The 15,068-nt window shown below is 26.4% G+C and overlaps 1 pseudogene; it reads left to right on the forward strand.

Annotated features, from left to right (window-relative positions):
- LOC113386240 overlaps positions 1–11,240 on the forward strand; it is a 13,571-nt pseudogene extending 2,331 nt beyond the window's left edge.
- Positions 11,241–15,068: the final 3,828 nt, after the last annotated feature.

Below are 15,068 nucleotides of genomic sequence, written 5' to 3' on the forward strand. Positions count from 1 at the left end.
AAAAGTTTGGCATCTGAGAATTGACTAGATTAATTCTGGTGAGAGAGCAAACTCTCCTAAGAAAAATATTCTATTATGAGCGTATGGCGTTTTTTTAGACTATCCTTACAATTAGTGATCTAGACTCTAGAGCAATCGTGAAGTAATTCCTCATCCTTGAAGGCTACCCAGTGATTGTCCATTCTCTTTGAGGTTATCTCGAAGGGGAAGTTAATGTTCTCATAAAAAATCCGATTCGCTAATTTTGTGTTTTCTCGACGTTTCAAGCCATTCTGAATTCAATGAGACCAAATTAAAAACTGAGCCGATTTTTATGAAACTTTTTTTGGCGATATATATCATGGTCTTGTAGATCTTACTGAAATATTACGGCCTTACGACAAGTAGTTTAAATTTAAAAATTCAAAGTTTGAGAAAGAGTAGTTTTTTTGAAGTTTGTTAAAATTAAAATTAGACGATTTACTTGGTATAACTATAGAGTACTTGGTCTTAATGAAAATACTAAACCAATTGAGTCCAACTGGTTCTTTATAAAAATTGTTGATTTTTGAAAATTTGCTTTTAAAATATTCCGAGTTAACGTGGTCGTTCGTTTTCAATGATGTGTAATAATCCACTCTGAATACTTTTAATCACTCATATATTAATTTATTAAGTAGATTATTGATTAAGTAGATTATTTACACATATCGGGAAGTTCATGTAACTTGTCTCAATGCAAAATACCAATACCAACTAGTTTCCAATAGCAATTTGATATAATTTTGTAAAAATGCACCAAAGCATTTTTTTCACTAAAATCATCATCATTTATCGCTCAAATTTCTATAATAATATTTTGCTACATTGACACAATATTATAACATTTTTTGATACCAAGTTGCACATTGTGGAAGAATTCTAATTACATAGCAGAAAATATTTCTGTATTAATTAATTCATTAGATAATAATTCATTGAGCTCTTAGTGGAAAAATATGGAAGGTATTAAAAATCTGAGACATTTGAAAAATTCATCAATTTCATAAAACTTGCCAGAGAATTTCAACATAATACTACTGAGAAAAGATTGAAAAAAATAACTTAGGTTACATTAATATCTGTAAATTTCAAAATCTTTGACATTGATAATTTTTTCTGTAATTTTACTCTCAACAAGTAAAATTATTTATGTAAAAAAATCATAAAATATTCAAATTTTTAAGTACAAAACTATATACTCCAAATCAAACACACGTCCACAAAAAAGAAATGAACCATAAATACTGTTTAAGTTATTTGAATATAGATAGAAATATTTTGAATAAATATAATCACACCTCAATCATCAGCTTGATATCAAGCAGGACCTATGCCGATTTTTACATGAAAATATAGATGGAAATATGTTTCCTAGTAAGATTAGCCCTTCCTCAGCGTTGATATATTAAATTAAAAATCATCACCATTTACGAAATTCTAATAATGAAATATACCAAATAGAGATATGCCAAATGAATCCCAAAGATATAATGTATATCATGTACATAAACCTGACAACTCAAATATATTAAAATTTCTACATATCATATTAAAAATAAAATTATATTTAAAAAATAATAAACAAGTTTTGTAAACAACTTGCAGTTTAAACAATTAACCTGTTTACATTATCATTTCCAAAGCTCCACTTCAATTGTGTTTCCGATAATTTTTCTAATGATTGACTCTCATAATTAAAATATAATAATCATGCATCATTATCATACTCTTCTAAATAGAACAGAAAACAGTTCAGAAACATATTGCATAAAAATACCGTTTTAATCCGATCGCATTTTCTATCCAGTGTTATCACGGTATAAAATATAGAATTAATTAACTATAGCTAAAAACAGAGTCAGAGCTATTTGTAAATTTCAATTAAACGGCATTAATAGCATAGTATTCGATTGTAATCTTAGGCATTTTATACGTTCTAACTTTATAAATTAAAATTCGCCAATTCGATATTATCAATTAGCGGCCTACGTGCTAACAGTCACATCAGGTGTTTGTGCGTTTGTACAGGTATTGTTGTAAACATAGAAGTTAAATTATTTATTAAACAATTTCAGCTATCGCCTTATTTATTGTTGTACATGATGTTAATACTTCCTCAATGAAAACACGAGAAGATAAATCTAGACAAGAATTTATAGACAATGATAACGATAAAAATTTATTGAACAATTTTTTTTAAATATCACAGCTCGTACACGTGCTAACTACGGGAACTCAATTTCTTTCTCAAATGTAATTTGATAATGATCTGTATGTATGATAATTTTCATAATGACTTTTAAAAGTTTTAATAATTATCTGGACCAACATGAAATCACTATCAGAAGAAACACATTTATGTAGATTGACAATTCATATGGAAAAACACAAAACGAAATGTTTTACTAAGCATATTTATATTTATATTTATGTATATTTGGGATAAAGGATTAAATTTAGTAATTACGGAAAATAAATTATCTTAATTGAATTGATTACAGTAAAATACAACTCTAATACAATATTAAGCCTATCATTAGTATTATCTAATACAATAACTTGAAGAAAAAATGTTATAATATTGAGATAGTTTATTTAAAGCTTTTAGATCTTGAGATTCTTCTGATAGTAAAAATTTTTTAAATATCAGTTACGCAATTTTCATTTAAGCCCAAATCTGGAAAATAATAATTAAAAGCAGATACGTTTTTATTTGAAAATAGGGTAGAGCGGCACTCATCTCAAAAACGAGTAAAGTTACGAATTTTTTAACAACAATATTTGAAAGTAGAGGGAAAAAGATGCACCTTGATGTTGCCATCGTGAGAAAAACGACAATATTTGAAAATCCATAACAAAAGTATTTTTTTCGTTGTTTTTTTTTGGTTGTGAGCACTATTGTTTAGTTTACAAGACCTTAATATAATTTTTAAATGAACGTTATTTAATTGTTTTTTGTTGTTAAATTTTGATTAGATTCAACAGTTTTTGATGTATCCTCTATAAAAGCTTACACGTGAGTGGGGTAAAAATGTCCAGCTGAACTTCACCTCCAGATAAAGATTTAGTCAATAAGATAAAGTAAATGATGTATTAGTTAATAAAGAATTAAATTAAGTAAAAAACAATTTTACAAGAGATACTTAAATTAAATAAATAGTTATTGCAACTCTGCTGATGCATATTTATGACAAAACACCAGATCAAGGTTATATATATAAACTATAAAAATATAACTATAAACTATAAACTATAATGTCATCTCTGTAAAAAATGTACAGATGAAATTATATTTTGCAATCGTTGAATAATGTAGCTATTATTTTTTTAAATCTATTTAAAATTTAACATAAGACATTGGACCCGTTTGCCCCTTTTACCCCGTCTATGGGTTAAAAAGAACCAGGTGACAAATTTTTGAAAAACGACAAAATTAGATGGAAGTTTTACTCAACATAGTCAGATAATTGTTTGTTCTTACAATTATAATTCTATATTCTAGAACTAATAAACTATTAGATATCATTATACGTGTACTCTTTTATTCAATTATTTTTTTAAAAATTACAATATGATTTTTTAATTTTTAACGTGTATATAAAAATTGAGCAAGTATTTCATTGGCAAGTGTTAATGAAAGGAAAATTTTAATCTTTCGCAAGCAGGCCAACTTAAAACTTTATGACCCAAGCATGCCCACAACAATAGATTAGTTAAAATAATTTATAAAAAAAACATATATAAAAAATGTAAAGCCAAAATCATAATAGCGTTCACAAACCAACGATAAAAACGATGGTCTACAATGTAGTATGGTCTACATAGTATTCCAATTGTAAATATAAGATCCTGAATTTCGATAGTTTTATTAAGTATTTCATAAAAAATCTCCAAAGAATTCAAAACTAATAATAAAAACTTGTATATAATAAAAAATATATCTATAATAAAAATCATTATTCATAAGTATGTTGTCTAATCTAATATGAAAACTTGTATTTTTCCAGCATCCATGCAACATTTCGAAGATCTTGTTCTAATAATTACACAAAAATTGATAGGCATGTTAAAAAAAACATTTTCAAATATATACTGAAAAAAATGCTGGCAAATAGTTTTGTGGAGTAGATATAATATTACAAAAGTTGCAAACTATGAAATTTTTAATACGAGATTTTGATGAACAATAAGACCATATGACAATTTCAACATGATGGAAAGTATTGTTTTTAATAAAAATTAAAAATAATATGCAATTAAAATAGTTGATGGTATGAGATGTTATAAATTAATATTCTAATAATATTATTTCAGCAATTTATAATTTGACCTATAGTTATTTCATGCCTGAACATATTTTCTTGCGAAGGGGATTCACAAAATGAAATTATCTAACTTTTTAAAAAATTACAATGGTTTTCAAAGGACTTATGATTGTTTCTTAACGATCTGGTTTTAGTTTCTTAATTAACATATTTTTCTGCATGAATTCAAGAAAAACCTTAATTATAATTCCTTATATAATATATTTTAGTTTATATAATAAATTTGCTTTGTTTGTGGCGTTATTTTTATATTTTTATATTTGTTTCCAAGCAAATTTATTTACTTATTTGGACTCGATGAACGAGTTTTTCTTGCAAAATTTTGTTATCAAAATCAGCCGTTCCAGCATGTTTTAACCATTAGTCATTACATTATTTATTTTTGAGCTCGTGTAAATGCAAATTTTGACAATTGGGCAAGTCTAGTAAACTATTCGCACATCTATGCAAATTATTTTTGCATTTGCATTCGAAGAGAAGAAATACTCATATGCTATAAGGAAATCATCAATGTTCAACAACATTGTTTATTCTCATATGTGAAGATATTAAACAAACATAAAAATTTAATTACTGAACATTATGCGTAAATTGATTAGTGAAAGATTAAGATTGTTTTCATTGTTGAAATTAAAATATCTAGGAAAATAAATATCCAATGAACTTCTAACTAATTTACTGCTAACCAAATAAAAATATTTTTGAAGTATTATGGAAATTTTTTTTGGTTAATGTGAGTTGACTCAAATAGGTACTCCAGAGTTTGTAAAAGCAAAGAATCCTAGCACCAATCCTCAGTTTATTGTTAAATTAATTTTGAACAAAATATCAAATATCATAATTTTAACTAAAGAAAAAAGCCCAAAATCTTAACAACAATCCACAGTTTTTCGAACAAAATGTTAATAAATCGACTTAGAGTAAGAAAACCATTTTTACGAAATTTACAGACTGACAACAAGATCACAATTTTCATTCAAATATTTTATTTTAAAAATATGGCAAGTTTTACTATACATCCTAGAAGAACAAAAAATATCATATTTGCACTAGTGTGATGAAACAATAGAAACGTGCGAAAAGAACTATTTACTATTCTGATCAATAAATGTTGTTTTATGACTAGAGATCCGATTAATTAAAAACTATTGTTTATATATATATATATATATATATATATATATATATAGCTGTGTGTGTTTATTTGCTTGAAAGTTGATATTTATAAAATCTCTAGTTATTCTTCTCAGATGTATCTTACGAAGAAGCATCATCAATCACGTCCATACTAAAGTAAAATCTTCAAATCCAAGTTGTAAAATAAAATGATTGAATAATGCTTATTGCTTTTATTCAAATAAACATTTTATATGTTTAATAAATGCATTTTATATTTTAGTGCATTCTAAAAGCGGATTTTTAATGAGAAACTTACACCGATAAGACTTGACTTAACTATTTGTTTAATGACTTGACATTAGCCAAAATTGCAAAATTGCAAAAAAATTATCACCAAATAAAAATATTTGGTAATTTGCAATTAAATATAAAATTCAAAATACCTATTCTATCTGCACATGGATTCAAAATTCACTTGCATAAGTTTTCTATAAAAAACATAAGCCAAGTTTTCAGTGCAAAACATGAGAGAAATTGTTGACCACAAAATTTGAAATATTCATAACTAATCGTTATTATTTACATAATTTATGCATACTTAAACTTTGCCATCTATGATATACCTGTCTATGCAAAAATTTAAATGATTAATATAAAATTATAAAAATTAAGCAAATCCATATTGGGTTGGCAATAAAAATAAATTTGATAATATATATACGAAACAAAATTCGTGACCTGAAATGTTTTGTATGTTGCATTGAAAACAATTTAATTTTTCTTTATAGCAAGTAATAGTAAATGTGTCATTGCATTATTTATAGAAAATGTTCTATAAGATGGACTATTAAATTGCAACGTACTTGATGTCAGTTTTAGAATGTTTGCATTTGAACATAAAATAATAAATTAATTACTTTGAAAATATTACAATTAATTTGATCGGTCAATAAAACATTTATGATCGATTACATCATGTTTTACCTTAATTTTTTGGATGACTTTTGAAAACCGTTGGAAGAGTCATAGAATATAATATTTTATGAATTTATATAATGTAAAAATCTATTCAAGACTTCAGGAATATATATGTGATTTTTCTTAAGATTATTTTATGCTAAATGCTTACCTAGGAATGAAATCATTTTATTGCAGTATTTATAGTTTGATTTAGTTTCAATGATATTTGGAAATTATTTTATACTGAATGCTTAGCTAGTAATGTGCATTTTTTATTGGTCTATTGATTTAGGTTTTATGACATTTTGAAGAAATGTAATAAAAATGAAAAAATTAATACATTAATTCAGAATAATAATAATTATTATTATTTTGGAATATTCAGCATAGATGTAATAAAAATAATTTTATCAAAATTTTACTCACCTTTTAGGCTTCCAAATTTTGTGAACCTTTGTATAGTTTGTCACTTTATTTTTGGTCACACTTACTAACTGTATGGCATCACCATTAATGAAAATTAAAAATTATTTTTTTTAATTGTTAAATTTAATATATATGTATATATAAATATATTACAAAATTTATCTCATTAATTGAATTAAAATTTTATTTCTATATTATTACAAAAAATTGCGGAAAAAATATTTTAAATTGGGGCTAAAATATGATTCAGATTTGTGTTGTGAAAATTGGATAAAAACAGTCAAAATTATAGAAGCAAAAAAATCAAATGAAAAAGAATATTTTAAATTACCCAAAAATAATGATACATCACGACATAATATTTATAAAAATGGAACCAAAAATTAATAAAGAAATTTAAATTTAAATAATAATATTTAAAAAGTAGTTTTTGAATTTATGAAGTAATTTTATTGAACATGAAAAACTATTTAGGTTTATCAACTTTTTAATTATTTTATGGATAATAGGGTTGACAAATATTTTTATTAATTTTTAATAACGTTAAAAAACCGCAATTTTTTATATTTTTGAACACTTGATGTATTATAGATAAAATAATGTAGCTGAATATAGATTTTTAATATCAATAGCTTAATTAGAAACATATATAAAAAAATAATCTTAAAAATATTTATAGTTAATATTTTAATGATAATAATTAAATTAAATTAAATTAATATATATATATATATATATATATATATATGCAAATGTTTTTTTTTAATTCCGTCACTAAACAAAATGATACCTCAATACAAAAATTAAAATACCACTTGTATTAACTATTATCAAACCAACTTTAATTCAATTAAAATAAATTTTAAAATTTCACTAGAAAACTGCATAAACACTACAGGTAAGCATGATACCTGTTCGAAAGTTCGAACGATACTGAATTATTCTTCACCAGCAAACTCTTGGGCTACTGAAAGGATCGAGGGAGATAAAAGATGAGTGCGGTAAGCTTAAGCCAGAACGAGATGGAGATATTTGAATAATTGTGCATGAGGTTGTGCAAGGTGCTGGCTGGCGAACAGCTGATTTTTCTGATATGCCGCTTTTTGCAGGTAAGGCTCGGATAACATAGTGAATTGGACAAGGATCGAGGCTCTGATTTTGTTTTTTTTTTATTATCACATATTTATATATTTTAACAGCAAACAGAACCTTATGCCCTATTAGCTGTTGGGCTAAAACTTCTCCTTACTTCGTATTTTTTAGATGGTAACCCAATGGTTAATCCATCCATATTTGATGATTTTTCGTTATTAGATTTAATCTAATAGGGCTAACTTTTTATTGGTGCAGCAATGCCGGGCAAGGGCTATTTTTACTTGGAAACATATTGCTATCTATATTTCCAAGTGAAAATCGTTGACAACAGGCTGCTCGAAGTGGATATCTAACCCGGGATCTCTGATTCAGGTCTCGTCGCTCTTAACCGCTTACCTACGGGCGAGCCCGTGGGCTCTGAATTAGAATTTTATAAGAGACTCTTAGAGAGGGAATCCATAAAATTAAAAAATTTTTTTTTTTAATATTTGCACCCATTCCATCCTGAACATCAGCAAATCTTTGGTCGTACCTAAAAATGTCGAAATCTATTGCCAATCCCCTGATTGGACGTCCGGGTATAAATGCATAAAATTAAAGAAAATATCTATGCATCATAATTATCTATCTATCACTTTAAGGGGGTTGTTTGGTTTTTATTTATTTTTTTCCGATTTTGAGATTTTTTGATATTATGAAAGCTAAAAACCTTTATTTATAAAAAAATTCATCTCAATATCTATTTTTTTGACAAAGTTATAGATATATATATATATATATATATATATATATATATATACACTTTTTGCTCCGTATCTTCGAAACGGCTAGACTTGCCTTCGCCAATAAGAATGTCCTTATCAATACGAATCGAATGCTTTGGAATTATTCAAATCGGTTGATTGGTGTTCCCGAAATCGTCGACGAAAATTTCGCACACACACACACACACATACATACACATATACATCCATTTTTTTAAGGTTTGCCAAAATATTCAGAAACTTTTGAAACGTGAAGATATATAAAAAATTTCATTTTCAATTTTTTGCTATTACTATAACTACCTACGGGAAGTTAATAAATTAATAATAATAATGAACTTACTTGCACACTGCTTTCTTTTTTCCAAAAATTCTATGAAGCTGCATAAGTTAAATTTTTCACACATTTTAAACTTTGACATTTCTGCAATAAATTCAAAATATGTCATCAGTATTATGAAAATTCTATAATAACTGTCAAAAATTATAAAAGTACATAAATATTTTAAATTAAATATAAGTAAATTCTCATTTACAAATGAATATCTAAAACATGTTTCTATGTTTCTTCATCTATGAAACAAACAAACAAATATTTATTTATAAATAACTTTATCTCGTTTCTTAAAATTAGAATAGGTATCAAGATTTTTTAGAAGATACAGGAAATCAACAAATTTATTTAAATTAAAAATCTTCTACTAATTTCCTACAACATTCAAATCAAATTAATTAAATGCAAATTTCATTATTTTTAGCATAAAGTTTGCGCAAATCTGGTTGAAATCAACTAATCCAGTCGTTGAGGAAGTAACAAATATCTTTTATTCCCCATATATAAATCAATATTGATTAGACTATGATTATAAATCAATATTAACTAAAAATTATATTTAAAAGTTGAATCTTAGAAAAACGCTGAAACTTAAAAAGTTAATCAATGTTATTCATAATCTAATAATAATTATCACTAATGACAAAGATATTAGAAGCGCCTCCTGAATTCTATGTTTATTATAATTTATTTCGAGTTTAATGGGAATAAATTCATTACCACTTAGTTTTTATAATAATTTGTTTATTTTAATTGCATTACGCAATTAATGTTTTATTTGATAACTAAATCAATGTTAATCAATGGTTAATTATCACAACTTATGACCTTAAGCACCTTTGAACTTACCTTCATTTTTCTACAAATACTTTTGTATATTTAATGTTTGTTTTTTCTTAGTTTATGTCAAATTTATTATTATTTGATTACTATATATTTATGAGATTTAATAAAAAAAGAATTAAATCATTTTTAATTTACAAAGTTAATTAACGCCTGATGGCTTACAAAAAAATTAAGGTTACTTTTGGAAACTATGCTTGATTTATATAAAAAAAATCAATTTTTAATTCTATTTCATTTTTTGTGGAAAAAATGGTTTGCAGTGATATAGAGCTTCCTAGACTAGGTCTTTTGTCTAAGTAAGAGCACAACTTACTACCTTACCTACATTTTTTTACAATTATGTTTGTTTTTTTTGTAGTTTCTCTCAAATTTATAATTATTTTATTTAATTAATAAAAAAAATAATACAATGTTAATTGTCGTCAGATGGCTTTCAAACAAAATTAAAGATTAATTTTAGGAACGCATGATTTGTTCTCAATTTTTAATTCTATTTCATTATTTCAGACTCTTTATCAAAGGATCTTATGCATAAGCATCTTTGATCTTATCTTAATTTTTCTACAAATGTGTTTGTATATTTAATTTATTTATTTTTTATATGCATATATACGTATGTGTGTGTGTTTTGTATAGCGAAGGAAATGCGTTTACGCATATCACTAGGTCTTTTGTCTGGGTATGTTGGACTTGAAACCACCTGAGTATAACACCGACTAAAACTTACGCTTATCTCTTGACTCTTGTCCCCACGGAAAGTGCCATTAGGCATTACTTAATGGGAGGAGGATATAGAATGCTATAATTCTTGCCTTTAACCATATTTCCCTCCTATATAGTGCCATCTGCTCTTCTTCTTGATGAAGATCGCAAGTCTATTAGAACTTTGGTAACAAATGTGGGTATGGCTTTCAATATGTGTGTATGTTTTTATGTGTTCAATATGTGTGTATGTAGAAGCATGTAATAGAAGAATATTATATTTTCTATAATGAATGCCTATGAATATATTATTCAAAAAGTGCTTGGCGCCCAAAATCTATCCTTGGTGCACGAGTTGAATTCGCGCTTGACTTTGCTCTTCCCATGACTTGCTTTGGGTTTTAATACGAGATGTTCATTCCAATGATAAGATAACTCTATTTCAAGATGATTATCGAATCATCATAAAATTTTAATATTTATGTAAATGTTTAAATCTACATATATCCGCTTTTAACATTGTTCGGTCTTGAAAATTGCGAAATTTGGAGAGCATTAAGGTTTAATTGCGAAAATAAATTGTAATTTCATTTTTTACAGGTAATTACTTTAAACCCATTCAACGACCGTGAAAGGTCGCGTTCATGACAACAATATAGGTATATATATATATATATATATATATATAATATATATATGCATTTGTATAAATGTTTAATGTACTAATTTTATTCTTATTAACTTATTATTTATATTATTGACGCATTAAAAAGCCTTAAACGGTTGTTTGTAGCAATCACTTTATCCAGGAAATTGAAAATACTACATTACTGATATTTATTCTAAATATTAAAATTGAATAAATAAATAATAAATATTTCGACATTTAAATGTTATAACAGCGATGGTCAATTTTCACGATATGAAAAATGAAGTATTTAAATTTAACCATTTTGAGCAAAAATACATAAAATATTTTTATATAGCAATCAAGAAACGATAAGCTTTGTAAGCTCTATAATAATATATAAAGCTTATAGAGCTATAAGCTTAGTAAGCTTATATAAAAAGAGATAGGAGAGATTTAAGTTATTATTGTGGCTTAAAGTATTGTTGTATTTCTAGGCCGTTAGGCTAAAATAAATAAATAAATAATATAAAAAATACATAAAAAGGGAAAAAAAGTTAGAATAGAAGAAAAAATAATAATTTTGAATTCACTTCATGGCGAGAATTTCATTTGAAGGCAATGTTAAACGCAAAATTGTAAAAGAGTAATTTCTTAATAGTGACGGTGTAATAGTTAAAAACATGGGTGAGCACAAACTAGTCTCACCAGTCCCAGCTCTACATCAAGCAGTATTATATCAAATTTTTACTTGAGGTTTTACATCTCAAATGTAATTCTAATGTAAATTATAAATCTTATAAGTATAAATCGTCTTCATTGGGCATTGCTGCAACATATAAACCAAAACGGTATGCAGATGCTGGGTTGCTCTCTCGAAAAAAAATGAATAGAATATGTAATTCTTCAGTTACAAATAAAAAATGCCGAGTTTAATTTTAATTCGATAATTCTTAAAAAATATTATTTCAAAATTCTTTGAATTTGGTATTTTATATTAATTATTTGAATTTAGGGTTTTATATTTTATATAGAAAAATAATTATATGATTTTAGAATTCTATTTTTGTATTCAGATTAGTATTGGTAAATACTTTTTTAACATCCCGTAGGGTAAGTATAGTAATCGCAAAAAAATCAAAAATGAAAATTGTTATACATCTTTACGTTTCAAAGGCTTCTGAATATGTTGGCATACCTCAGAAAAAATTGATGTATGTGTGTGTGTGTATGCGTGTATGTATATGTGTGTATGCATGTGTGTATAATTCAAAAAACATTCAATTCGTATCGATAAGGAGACGTGCTGATTAGTTTTTGGCTAAGACAGGTCAAGCCGTTCCGAAGATACGGGGCAAAAAATGCCAAAAACGGTAACTCAGTTTTTAAGAGAACGGAACGTCCGATTTTAATAATTCAAAAAACATTTTACTTGTATTGATAATATGAAGAACTGATTAAATTTTTGGGAAACCAGGTTCAGCGGTTATGGACTCTCAATAAAAATAAGTTAAAAAAATGTCATTTGTCGGTCGAAAATGTTTATTGGACATAAATACATCAAATTATCAGATATTTTATAGAAATTTTAATAATGTGTACACATTTTGTGTAATTTTTGTTTGGGTTCCGTAGCAAGATTTTTAATTACTGTACGGGAAGTTCCAGAAACTTACCTTGAGGCACGATGCTATGCACCCCACTAGTTAAAATGTCAATTTGATCAATTTAATAGAATTCAGTCTCGATGTTTCAGTATCTTGTAAGTTAATTTAAATTTTATGAAACTGCATTTCACTAGCAATAAGTTAATTCAAATATAAATATATTGTAAATTAATTACAAAATAAATTCCATTTTGCTGTCGAAAGTTCTGACCAAATCTGCTATTATTTGTTCGCCGCAATTCTCTTGGTTGAATGCAATCTAATATTTGAGCGCTAATAACTTAGTCCTTGAATCAGATACAGAAAAATGCGGCACGATAGAAATTGCTTTTAATATTGTTTAGTTATAATTTACTGTTGAGTAAATTAATTTATATAATGCATATTATCTTAGAATTGTTTATTTAAAAGCCCGTGGATAATTGAAGGATAGCGTAATTCTTCTTGGGGATCGATAATAGAGGCATTTCGCGTTTTGTAAGGACAAGAAGTAATAAAGAATTTTTTCATCGCATTCTTTTAATGTAATTTCGATAGATAAATAGAGGAAACCATATTGTATATTTTTTTAGAAAAGTTTATCGATACATTTTCATTAAGCAAATTTTTTATTGTAATCAGAACTTAAACAGTCCTGTGAGCAGTTGTGCCGACTTCTTTTAATATTGCCCCAGATATGGCAACCCATATGTGATGAATTATTTTATTATTTTATTATTACAATTGTTATACTGATAAATTATCTAATATATGTTCAATATAGTTTATCTCCAAATATTTTAATATCGACTTACAAGAACCGCAAAATAATTACTAAATCAAAATCGATGTCCATCCAAACCATTTAGCCAGCACCAGACTAGAACGCAAATTAACCATTTAGTTACTGAATATATGATTTTTTAGTAAAAAAAAGAGAGCGTCAATATTTCGGAAATAAAGCTATAGGAAAAAGCAAAAATGAGAGTAAAAGTTGAGAGTCTTTTAGACCAGTGCTTCTTAAACTTTTTTCCTTCGCGACCTCATTTACGATTACGAGTTTCTTGGCGACCCCACAATTATAAAAAAAATATTTTTAAATAATTTATTCATTTGGTAACAATATACACATACATATGAAAATTTATAGTTTAAGAATTCGTTGTAAAACATACAGAGATTTAAACGTGATGTTATGAAATGATATAACTTTAAAATTTCTCGCGACCTCAAAATTTTCCCACGCGACCCCATTTGAGGTCGCGACCCATAGTTTAAGAAGCCCTGCCTTAGAGAGATCAAATCCTAATTTTTGTATGCGTATAGTATTTTGAGGGTATTGTTTCATCTACCAATTCTGTATTGATACGAGGTTTTATAAAATTCTCAAACAAATATATCAGATTTCAAACTAGATTCTTGTAAGTAAATGTTTAAATATTGTTTTTAAAAAAGCTACACTGAAAATATCGTTAGCTCAAAAATTAACCATCTAGCTATGGTTTCTTCGACAAAGTTTTTTTAAAATGACACGTATAATTGGCCATGTAATTTTTTTAGATTTGCCACAACTTAACCCATATAAAAATCAGTATCTGGTATCTGGGCATTCTAAAATATAAAATCGATTTTGAAAAAATAAAGCAACATACTATATGTGAATTATTATCAGTAAGATTAAAACTTTACAAAAATATATATATAGGGCAGTTCCATGAGCTGAGTTAAACTCCAAATCGTTTCAGAAAAAAATTGTGTGAGCTATTAACCCAGTGGTTTCCAACCTGTGGAGCGCAACCCCTCAGGGGGGCTACTATTTTATCAGAACACTGTTTTCGAAAATATTCCAACATTTTTGAAATGATATCAAAGAATAAACAACAAACAATCAGTTTTTAAATTTTTAAAATAATATTGCATATTAATTTATAGTCTGATAATATCAGTTGAGTATTTATAAAATTAAATTGTTGAAAAAATTGAGGAGGGCGCACCTATTTTTTGATTGAAGCAGGGGTGCAAAAAAGGTTGCAAACCACTGTGGTTAATCATTGACCATTGCCATTTCACACATCAGTGCCCAAATATAGACTATTTTTAATTGGAAACATATTTATAATCTATATTTTCAAGTGAAAATAGACATCGAGTCTGCACTTTATCAAAATATCCATACGAGACGTTGCGCTTAACCATTACGCC

This window comes from Ctenocephalides felis, unplaced genomic scaffold, assembly GCF_003426905.1.
Source record: "Ctenocephalides felis isolate EL2017-DRISC unplaced genomic scaffold, ASM342690v1 CF-g0.4_SCAFFOLD_03571, whole genome shotgun sequence".
Lineage (NCBI taxonomy): Eukaryota > Metazoa > Arthropoda > Insecta > Siphonaptera > Pulicidae > Ctenocephalides > Ctenocephalides felis.